Source organism: Eutrema salsugineum, unplaced genomic scaffold (genome assembly GCF_000478725.1).
Source record: "Eutrema salsugineum unplaced genomic scaffold, Eutsalg1_0 scaffold_3, whole genome shotgun sequence".
Classification (NCBI taxonomy): domain Eukaryota; kingdom Viridiplantae; phylum Streptophyta; class Magnoliopsida; order Brassicales; family Brassicaceae; genus Eutrema; species Eutrema salsugineum.
The window spans coordinates 13085147-13096413 of NW_006256756.1; the positions used below are offsets into that span (position 1 = coordinate 13085147).

The window sequence follows — 11267 nt, forward strand, 5'->3', positions numbered from 1 at the left end:
CACAGCGAGCCAGAACCTTGCAGAGATTATCCAGACAGTCCTTAAAAGATGATCCGTAGACTGAGAAATCATCCATAAAAACCTCCATGAAATCCTCAATCATGTCAGTGAAGATGGACATCATACATCTCTGAAACGTCGCAGGAGCATTACAGAGTCCAAAGGGCATCCGGCGATATGCGAAAGTGCCGTATGGACAGGTAAAGGTGGTCTTCTCCTGATCGTCTGGGTGGATAGGGATCTGGAAAAATCCTGAGTACCCATCGAGGAAGCAGTAGTAGGGATGGCTTGCAAGTCTCTCCAGCATCTGATCAATAAAGGGCAATGGAAAGTGATCTTTCCTGGTCGCTGCATTCAACTTCCTGTAATCGATGCACATCCTGTGTCCAGTCACTGTGCGCGTCGGAATCAACTCATCCTTGTCATTCTTCACAACAGTAACCCCTCCTTTCTTAGGAACCACGTGCACAGGACTCACCCAAGCACTATCTGAAATTGGATAGATGATTCCAGCTTCCAGTAGCTTCATGATCTCCTTTTTGACGACGTCTTTCAGGTTAGGGTTCAGCCTGCGCTGGTGCTCGATCGACGACTTCGACTCATCCTCTAGGTGGATTCGGTGCATGCAAAAGTCTGGTGAGATACCTGAAATATCATCAAGAGAATAGCCAAAAGCTTTGCGATGCTTGCGCAGCTTGCTCAGTAGTAAGGTAACCTCAGCATTGTTCAGAGAAGAGTCGATAATGACTGGATAAGTGGAATTAGAGCCCAGGAATGCGTACCTTAGTCCTGCAGGGAGTTGTTTGAACTCAATCTTAGGAGCTTTCTCCTCACTCCAGTCGGATAACTGCTTCACCTTCGCAGGAGTCTCAAGCTGTTCCACCTGCGATGCCAGCTGCATCACATGCTCGCTGGAGTCCAACATCTTTGAGTAAGATGCTGAAATTTCGTCCAAGTGTTCGGCCTCAGAGGCAGACGTGGTCAGAGCTCTCTCAAGTGGGTCTGTAGGCAGCATCTCATGGAGAAACTCCTCAGCAAACTCTGTGAGAGTATCGACATAGAAGGTCTGACCATCGATTGTGGGCTTCTTCATCAGCTTGTCCATGTCAAAGTTCATCACCAGATCTCCAACATTCAGAGCAATCCTGACATCGATGATAGCACCTGCTGTAGCTAGAAAAGGTCTCCCAAGGATAAGAGGATCCTTAGGCTCCTCTCCATACTCCAAAACCACAAAGTCAGTTGGTATCATGCAGTCTCCAACCTTGATTGGAACATCTTCTAGCACCCCTTCAGGTATCCTTGTCGAGCGATCAGCTAGGATGAGGGAGATCCGTGTTGGGTTGAAATCAGTCATGACGAGATTGACAGCTACCGAATAAGGCATGAGGTTAACACTTGAACCCAGATCACACAGCGATCTCTTGAATCTCTCTGTGAAGATAGAGCAATCCAAAAAAAAGCTTCCTGGATCAGAAAACTTCTCTGGAATTCGGTTCTGAATCACTGCACTGACTTGCTCAGATATCATCATCACCCCTTGTTCATGGCTGAGATTATTGGTTACCATTCGCTTCACATAACGTCTGATGACAGGAGTGATCTTTACAGCATCAACCAAAGGAATCTCAATCACAAGCTTTTCCATCAGGGCCTTGCATTGTGCATCATCAAGCTCTTGCTTGGACTTCCTAGGGCTCCTTGGGTAAGGAACTTTAGGTTTGTAGACTTTCTCCTCTGCAGATTTCGGATTCGGAGCATCAACAGCTTCGCTCTGCAATTGGTGACGCGCGACACTAGTGGTGGTGTCGCTCGTCACCGGCTCTGAAATCTTAGGAATTTCTTCAGAATCTTCTAAGTCCACGACTTCAGGTGCAGGAGGCGTCTTCTTGGGCTCAGAACTCAGATTTTTACCACTCCTCAACGTGATAGCACTGCAGTGATGCCTTGGATTGGTGTCAGTCTTCCCAGGAAGAAAACCCTCTTGCCTTTTAACAGAACCTGCAGTTTGGGCTACCTGTGTATCGAGCTGCTTGACATGGGTGTTCAGAGCTTCGATTTTTCCATTCAGATCGAGGTAGAGAGCATCCATCTTCCCATTAAAGTCCACGGTGAGCTTCTGCTGACCTTCCAGAATCTGTTCCAACATAGACTTCATCTCATTGTCAGGATTTTGAGGTTGAGATGAAGGAGTGCTGTAGTTTCTGGAAAAACTATTGCTCGAAAAAGGTTTCTGGTACTGAGGCTTAGGCGTGTAACCAGAGAAGTTCTGATTACTGTTGAAGGTATTCCTCTGATTGTTTCCACTGTAATTTCCACTGTAGCTTCTGTTACCTTGCTGATTACCAAACCTCTGACCCTGAAATCTTGATCCACTGACAAAGTTGACATCCTCTTCCTCAGCTGCATCCTCAGGTTTGAAACTCTCCACCTCCTGTGCGAATCTGACAGATTTCTTACCCACTAAAAGGCTGTGCACAGAATCAAGTTTAGCTTTCACCTCAGCGATCTGCGATCTATCCATGTTCCCAGCTTGCTTCTTTCGCTCAAGATCAGCATTCTTGGTGCTGTTGCTGGATGCCAAGTTTTCGATGAGCTCAACAGCTTCTTCTGGGTATCGAGTGTTGAAGTTACCATTGCTTGCTGCATCAAGTGCCATCTGATACCTCCAGTCGATACCTCTGAAAAAGATACCCAGCAAGTGCACATCGCTGAAGCCATGGTGAGGGCAGTCTCGCTGGTACGATTTGAATCGCACCCAAGAAGCCTTGAACGCTTCAGTAGGTTCCTGAGAGAAAGTCGAAATCTTAGTTCTCAACTCCTCAGACCTAGCATCGTCGAAGAAGTTGTGCAGGAAGGCATTCCTGGTCTCTTCCCAAGTGGTGAGTGATCCTGGCTCCAACTGCTTCAACCAGTTAGCTGCTTCTCCAGCAAGAGAGTAAGGAAACAGCTTGCAGAGGAGGAAATCATTGGACACTCCATTGTATTTATGCTGGTGACCAAATCCTCAAACCTCTCGATGTGATCCATAGGGTGCTCACGAGAGTGGCCATGGAAAGGATGCTGACCCACAAGAGTGTAGTACACAGGTTTCAGCTCAAAATCGTTTCTTTGAAACGCAGGAGCGCGAATCGCAGAACGATTTGCATAGAACTGCTCAGGCCTGTTGTAGTCTCCAAGTGTTCGTCCACGTCCAGCTGCAGGTGCAGGTTCTCTCGCATTCCGATCCTCTGGAACGTTCCTCTGTTGTGGAACGATCGCAGCATTCCCACGCGGTGCAGGTGGTGGATTCTGGTCAACAACATCCACTGGTAAAGGAGCTGGTGGAATGATGTTACCATCTCCATCAATCCTTTGGCCTCTCGCATTGCACAGATGACCCTCTCGGTCTCTCCAGGTTCCATCATCATCACGAACAAGTCCATTGGCGTTTTCCATCATTGCCGGATCTCTTGCTTTCCGCCTCGTTCGCTCTAACTCAGCTAGCTGTTCGTTGCTCAAATTCACTAGTGGGATGTCCTTGTTGCTTCTGGTTCCACGAGTATGTATAAACCTGAAACACCAAGAACAAAGAGAGAAAACGAAATAAGTAAACTAGGTTATAAAAAGTAAGGTGTCGCGACACCACCATGGACAAAGTAGTCTATGCTCTTGACGAAGTTGAAGAAAAGGTTGAGGAGATCATACAAGGACTTGGAGAGCAGATTCCAGCAACCAAAATGATCTGCTCAAAGTTAAATCCCTAAGCTACTCTGCAAGAGCACAGATGTGCAGTTGTAGTATGTAGGGGTCGAACCACAGAGACAAGAAATCACTCAATAAACCTTATGTAGATAGAGTTACGCTAAGTCGAAATATGCAGAACAAAATAACAATGCAACAGAAATAAATAAAGCAGCGATGAAGACAGTTGTAAATTTGATGTGATAAAGGATAGGCCTAGGGTGATTTTCAGGAGATCAATGAATGCAAATCAACTTAACAAGTCAGGGTTCAGTTTAAGCACAGTTCTTGAACTCGAAACACAGAACTATAATTAACCAACTTCCGTTGTGAGAATTATCTAAGTTAAAATCCTAGAATTCCAAATTCCTTTGTAAATCCTACAGATTTAAACCAGCCTTAATTGCACAAGTTCGATATGTTCACAAAGCTCCTAAACCAAATTCCTTTGCGAATAGTTACTTTGCTCAACTCAGGTTCTTTCCAGTTATTCAATTACACTTCCGTGTCAATTAAGCAACCTAAGATCTAAGTTCTAGGTGATCAGTCCAGAATTAGCTTTAAGAACAACCTAAGGTGAAGAACAAATAGATATGAACCCTAACTAGCAAGTTAATTGATCATTCAGAGAAAACCCTAATTAACCCTAAACCTAACAGGTGATCTACTCAGACATGGTTATTGAAACAACAAACATGATGAATAGAAAGCAATAGATTGAATCGAAATAGATAAAGGGGGTTCGAAATCTTCTCTCTAAACGAACAGAGTACAGACTTGTCTCCTCAAGCTCAGAAATCGCAAAAGCCGAAAAACTCAGAGTATCTCTCTCTCAAAAATCTAAGGTCCTCGTAAAAAGGGAATAAAAATCCTATATATATCTCTAAGACACGTTTTGGGTTTCCTTGAAAACGTTTGGGCCCAACTCCTTCTTCAAATAGGAAACAAAGTCGCCTTTTCCTTATTTCTCTGACAAGTGTCGCGCGTCACTCTCCATGGTGTCGAGCGTCACTAAAGCACAAAATCCATACTTGACGAATTTGATCCTGATTAAGCTCAAAAGTGCTCCAAAGTCTCCAGTTAAGCTCCAAACGTACCTATGACCTGAAAAGACTCCAAAAGACTCGAAAGACACTAAAAAGACTCTATAAATAGGACTTATACCATGGTTAAAAACCATAAAAACCATGATATATCACAAAACTAAAGACTAAAGTCCAAAGAGGAATTACATCAAGCCAGAAGACCCAGGAGATCATCCAGGAGGCAAAGGAGCAAGCAACAGCAGAAAATCAACTCGGAGACACTTTCCCGCGGTCCCATCGCTTCCGACCGCGGCCAGGATGCCTTCTCCCGCGATCGTACTCGGTCTACCCGCAGCCCATTGGCGTTTTTCGCGGTCGCGTCCCCTGCAGTCAAAGCCAACCGGAAGAACGTTCTAAAACTGTCTCGTTCAGCTCATACAAGCAGCTGTGCGTCTGATACACCTCATGGGATGACTAAACCACTCCATCAACAACTGGTTTGCTCCATCAGCACCCAAAGATCTGAAGACGAGGACAAGTCATGGCCGTGCAACATGGCTTTGTCTTGTGAAGATGAGTATGAAGAACAATACTCTGAAGATGAAGAGTATGGGTTGTTTGTTGAAGATCCAAACGCAGAATATTCCTCAGAGGACAGTTCAGGAGAAATTCAATGGATCACCAACAACATCAGTAGAGAGAAGCTCATGGAGTTCAACAACGTGGTCAGGTCATTCCCTGCTCACCTAAGCTTTGATGAAATCTGGAAGCTTGGTCGTTTGCAAGTCTTTTTCAGGTACTGCAAGGAGTCTAAAGAGGATATCTATAGATACTTTATGCGAGCTCGATACATGACATCACCAGAAGCAGCTGTCTATGCGATTCACCTCAAAAAACCTGAAGACTGCAACCACTACACCAACAAAATCAGCAAAAAAAAGCTAGATGAATTCAATGATGTAGTCCGAAATTTTCCTGAAGGAATCACCTTTGCCAGAGCTTGCAAGGACTTCATGATAGGCCATTACTTCTGTGAGAGCAAGGAATCAATCCCTGAGATAGAAGACTTGTTCAATCACGCCAGAAGAGGTAAACCTGTTCGAACACTTCACAAAATCGAAGGTGTAGGTCAGTTTCTCATCTCTTATTCTATTAGAGGAGAAATGTTTAAAAAACGTGCTTTATGATTCTGGAGCTTGTCTTAACATGATGTCCAAGGCAATTGCTTTGAGACTTGGTATTAAACACCTGCGCAGGACTAGAGCAAAGATTAGTCTAGCTGATGATTCCAATGCAACGCCTCAAGGAATAGCTCATGAAATTCCTTTGAGAATAGGAGATTGCATAGTGCCTGTCGACTTCTACATTGTCAAGACGAGAGACGCAACCTATCCAGTGATTCTCGGATGGTCTTTTCTAGCAACTTCCGGAGCTATAATGGACTCGTCAAACTGGAGGATTTCGTTTGCTAATATCGACAAAGATGTCTTCACAGAAGCTGTCCCATACATCAGCAAAGCAGGAAAACGTTCTGCAACATAAGAATTTGAAGAAGAGCTTTGGAGTGACGAAGAACCTGCTAGGCAAAGCAAGGAGATGTCGAAAAAAACTTGTCTCAGGACAAGGTCTTCTTCATTGGACTAAGCCACGTCCAACACCAAAAGTCGAGCTAAACGACTTAAAACAGAAGCGCTTAATGGGAGGCAACCCATTTAGGTATTATTTTCTTTAGGATTTTTCTTTCTTTTTCTATTGATCTTTTTAGTTTTCTTAGTTTCAGGTGTTTCTTATAAAACCAAGAAAAATAAATAAATAAATAAAATAAAAAAACCCGAAAAGACTAAAAAGAAGGATGGTCCCTAACTGCTCGGCCCAACAGGAACCAAGAATAGCAGGAACATGCCGCGATATAAGCACCCGCGGTCGCAGATGCTCTGACCGCGGGAAACACATGTTCGACCGCGGCCGGGTCTTTCTGACCGCGGCCGAGCACCGGTTTGCCGCAGTTGCGTGGCTCTTGACCACGGCAAATGGTCGTTGAGATCAAACCCGACCCCAAATCACCCACTTCACCTCATTCCACCTCACCAATCCCCACTCCACCTCATTCATCACTTCCCACCACCTTCATCACCACCTATCACCTTCCCAAACCTCTTCGAATGAATCTGGTCCATCACCACCAGCATCCCGGGTCCAGGTAAATTCTCTTTGGCCTTACCAATTCGATTATCTATGCATTTTTCTCATCCAATCTCGACTTGTTTCACACTGAGGACAGTGTAATTTAAGTCTGGGGGAGGATTTCATCCCTTTCTAACCACTTTTCTTTAATGAGTCTTGCATTATCTACACTTTTTTCATTTTCCTTAAAGATTTTCAAAATCGGTTTTCAAAAGAAAATACGTTTTAAAGGGAATGGTGAACATGAATCAATCATAGTTGACTGTGTGCTTTTAGACTCTTCCTAGTGACATGCTCATTCATGATTTAGGACTAGACTAGGCGGTAGCTAAGCACATTTGAAACGAAGTACCCCAGAGGAATTTGAATAATTTCGATTTAGATGAAGGAATACACTAGCTCTGTCTTATTTGGACTTAACTTGGACTTAATTTTCTCATTGAAGCATTAGACCAGGGAAACGAATCATACATTCAGGACTCCTTTATCCTTTTACCACTCTATGTTGATCCTGAATGGCTAGTTCATCTTTAGCTAGTTCCCCACCTTAACCAATCCTCTTTCAAACCACATGCACTCTTGTTTTATATTGTCTTATATTCAGATAAGAGAAAAACCGTTGGAGAGAAAGAGGAACGACGCAGTTTTCAGTCACCAAAGACAGAGACCTGCGATTTGCCGGAAAAGTTCCCGGAAGGATTCCACACAAAAAGAAGCTCAGTTTGTGATATATTCATAAATTGCATCATTTAATGTACAAATTCTAGTCCAAATTATGTCTCATTTGCATACATTTTAGGTCTTTAGGCATTGTTTTAGGACCTAGGAGATTGCATTAGGTCCAAGAGAGTTTTGCATGGTTTGGAGTGTTAAACAGGTGCTTGTGGAGCTTATTTGGAGTGGAGGATGCGATTCAGATGAAGAAATGGAGTTGAAATGATCAAAAATGGTGAAAAGGAGCAATTTTGGGTTTCTAGTCAAAATGATGTACTGATAGCCGAAGATTCTCGGCCAAAATCCTTCCCGCGGGTAGCTTTCTCGGCCAAAAACACGTACCGCGGTCAAGTCTCTCGGCCAAAAATCCCGGGTGCAAATACATTTCCGAAATCGCATCACCGGAAGCTCTTTCCGGCCGATTCAGCTTACAGGGTCTTCTGAAAAGTTGGATATAATTGAGTCAAGAGCCCAGGACAGGTTGAATCAGGGCATTTGGAGCACTGTGCTGAAAGATACGGTCACCGGAAGACAGACCTCTCTCGTATCCATTCCGGAGCAATCCGATACTCCTGAATGATCGCCTGTCCGGCGAACCTTCCGGTCCGATTCAGCTGTCGGGGGCTTCATCAAAGTTGGAGTAGATTAGAGCACGGTTCCAGAACAAGTGGAAGCATGGTATTCGGAGGCGTGAGCAGAAAGTTAAGCTCGTCGGAAGAAACTCTTGTCTCGCTGCCGTTTTGGACCAAGCCGATGAGCTCCTAAGAATGCGAAGGACGGTGCACTTCCAGACCGATTCGGTTTCCGGGGCCTTCATAAGAATCAGAGATATTTGAGTCATCTTTCCATAAAGTCCAAGATCATTCAATTATTAGCTATGATCAGGAAGATATGGTTTCCGGAATTGACACATGTCTAGACGCCTCTCTCTGATCGTGTAAATGCACTGCAAAGATGAGCCCTCCAGGAAGCCTTACACTTCCCAAGCACCAAATCTTTCGTCACCAAAGTTGTAGATATATGAGTCCTCTTGCCTCGGCAACCGGAATCACTCAATTCGGACAAGTATCGTATGAGTTACACTCTCCGGAATGGGAAATGGTCAAGACAGCCCTGAATGATGCGAGCTAAGTGAAACATGACACTGTTTGAATGCCACGGTCTGGGACTTGACCGTGGCAACTTTTACACACCTTCGGCGATTGACACGATCTTCATGCCACGGTATACACTTGACCGTGGCAAACAAACACTTGGCTGGGAGGAACTTTACAAGCATTCGGGTTTTGACACGGTATGGATGTCACGGTCTAGGATTTGACCATGGCAACTTTTACACACCTTCGGCTTTTGACACGACCACTTGCCATGGGGCTTGACCAAGAGATACTATACCGTGGCAATCCAAGAAGTTCATCACCCAAACCCAGAAAAGAAGAGACACGGCCACTAGACATGGTGTAAATCAAGCCATGGCAACCTTGATTAAGAGATATCTAAGGGATTTGATCATTCCAAAGCTGTTTCTTATCATCTCATCATCTCATTTCTGCTTCTAATCATGATTAACATCATCTCTTGCAAAAGATTAGATGTGTTCTTCATGATTAGTGAGTAGTCATCTTTTAAACTTCTAGGTGTGTAGATTAGGGTGCTTAGATGTTTGATTTGTGATGTTTAGGGTCTTGATTCTCATTTCATTTCCTTAGTTAGCTGCTCTTAATGCTAGATCTCTCATTATAAGCTTGATCTAGAACTTAGGCATTTCTCCACCCACAAGGTGTTTGATGAAATGCCTGAATGAGCTAACTTAAGGGTTTATGCCTTTTTCATCATGGGAATGATTTGTTAAATGCATGAACGACATATTAGAAATGTTTCTTAATGTTCATTGATTCATATTTCACAAATGATGATTTGGTTTGAAAGTGGATTAGTGTAGAGATTAATGCCTTCATGAGAGAATTAGTCTAGATTAGAGTTCTAAGTTGAAATGTTTGAGATCATGTGATTGCTTGTTATGTCTTTCTGTATAAGATTCAGTCTTCTTGGTTGAGAGATTGTTTGGTCACTTATTAGGCTTGATGCATTATGCTTGCTGATTGCTTGATATTATCTAATGGTTGTTAGACTTGATTAAGTGATTTGCAAAGGGATTATTGTCATGGGAATGAATTAATCTGATTAAGAACCCTAGACTAAAGAGTAGCAAGTGTTGCATTATGTTCTTAGCATCATGATTCAATATCTAAAGCACCCTAATCAATGATCACATCTAGAGGTTTAGCTTTTATCATTTGCTTAATCACCATCATCTTGTTTTGTTTGCTTGCTTAGTTCATTAATCATAGCTTGTTTGTTTCTTGTTTTATGCTTTCTTGTTACTTTGTTCACACCAAAACTCATCTTTGATCACTTGACTTAAGAACTTATCACATATACTAGTGCCTAACTACCACACATATGGATTGACACCCCTTATACTACTTTGATAAGGGGATTGATAACCCTTCTTAAGGCCTTAAAAACTTAAGTTATCAATTGATGATGTTAATCATGAAATTGGCGCCGTTGCCATATTGTGTGGGGATTGTTAGCATTAGTTTCTGATATAGTTTTTGAGATCAAGTTTCTTTTTTTTTACTGATCACCTTTCAAGCTCTGTCTTTGTTTTCAGGTTTATGACCACAAGAAGCCAAGCCAGAAGACAAAGAGAAAGAGCTGTTCACTTGGAGAGGTTAGGAATGAATCAGCAAGTTGGGAATGAGCATCAGGCTCAAGAAGCTGATCAAGGTCAAAGAGCTGGTAATGGGATTGGAATTCAGGCTCAACAGACTCAGGTCCATCAGGGACACGCTCAGGGTAACCAGAACCAAGACCGACCTCAGGTTAATCCACCACAGCCCCACCCAAACCCACCCATACGTCATCAGCCCCAACCAGTCTTTGTTGGTGAGAATGACCGAGCTTATGCACACCAGTATGGAGCAGGAATCAGGCCACCTCCTGTCCAAAACAACAAATTTGAGGTGAAGGCCTCTTTGATCAATATGGTTCAGAATCAGAAGTTTCATGGCTTACCTATGGAGGATCCCTTGGAGCATCTGGATCAGTTTGACAGAGTTTGTGATCTCACTAAGATCAATGGGGTATCTGAAGACAGCTTCAAACTGAGATTGTTCCCATTCAGCCTTGGAGATAAGGCACATCAGTGGGAAAAGAACCTCCCAAGAGGATCCATCCACACATGGGAGCAATGCAAGATTGCCTTTCTATCCAAGTTCTTCTCAAGCTCAAGGACTGCAAAGCTAAGGAACCAGATTTCCAGCTTCACTCAACATTCTAATGAGACCTTTGGAGAAGCTTTGGACAGGTTTAGAAGCTACAGAAATAAGTGTCCACATCATGGCTTTTCAGAAGCCTCTCTCCTTAGAACTTTGTATAGAGGAGCTGTTCCTAAGATCAGGATTCAGTTGGACACAGCATCAAATGGAAATTTCTTGGAAAAAGAAATCAATGCAGCTATGGAACTTGTTGAGAACTTAGCCATGAGCCAAGACACTTATGGGGAAGATTATGATAGAAGCTATAGAGGAGAAGATTCTGGTAGACACCAAGAGC

At 43.4% G+C, this 11267-nt stretch overlaps 2 non-coding genes across 2 annotated transcripts; one reads left to right on the forward strand and one right to left on the reverse strand.

Annotated features, from left to right (window-relative positions):
* The first annotated feature begins 2714 nt into the window (after nucleotides 1-2714).
* LOC112085841 lies at nucleotides 2715-2821 on the forward strand. The gene has a single exon (XR_002899129.1). It is a non-coding gene; the product is annotated as a small nucleolar RNA R71 (small nucleolar RNA).
* Nucleotides 2822-10951: 8130 nt separating this feature from the next.
* LOC112085774 lies at nucleotides 10952-11058 on the reverse strand. The gene has a single exon (XR_002899072.1). It is a non-coding gene; the product is annotated as a small nucleolar RNA R71 (small nucleolar RNA).
* Nucleotides 11059-11267: the final 209 nt, after the last annotated feature.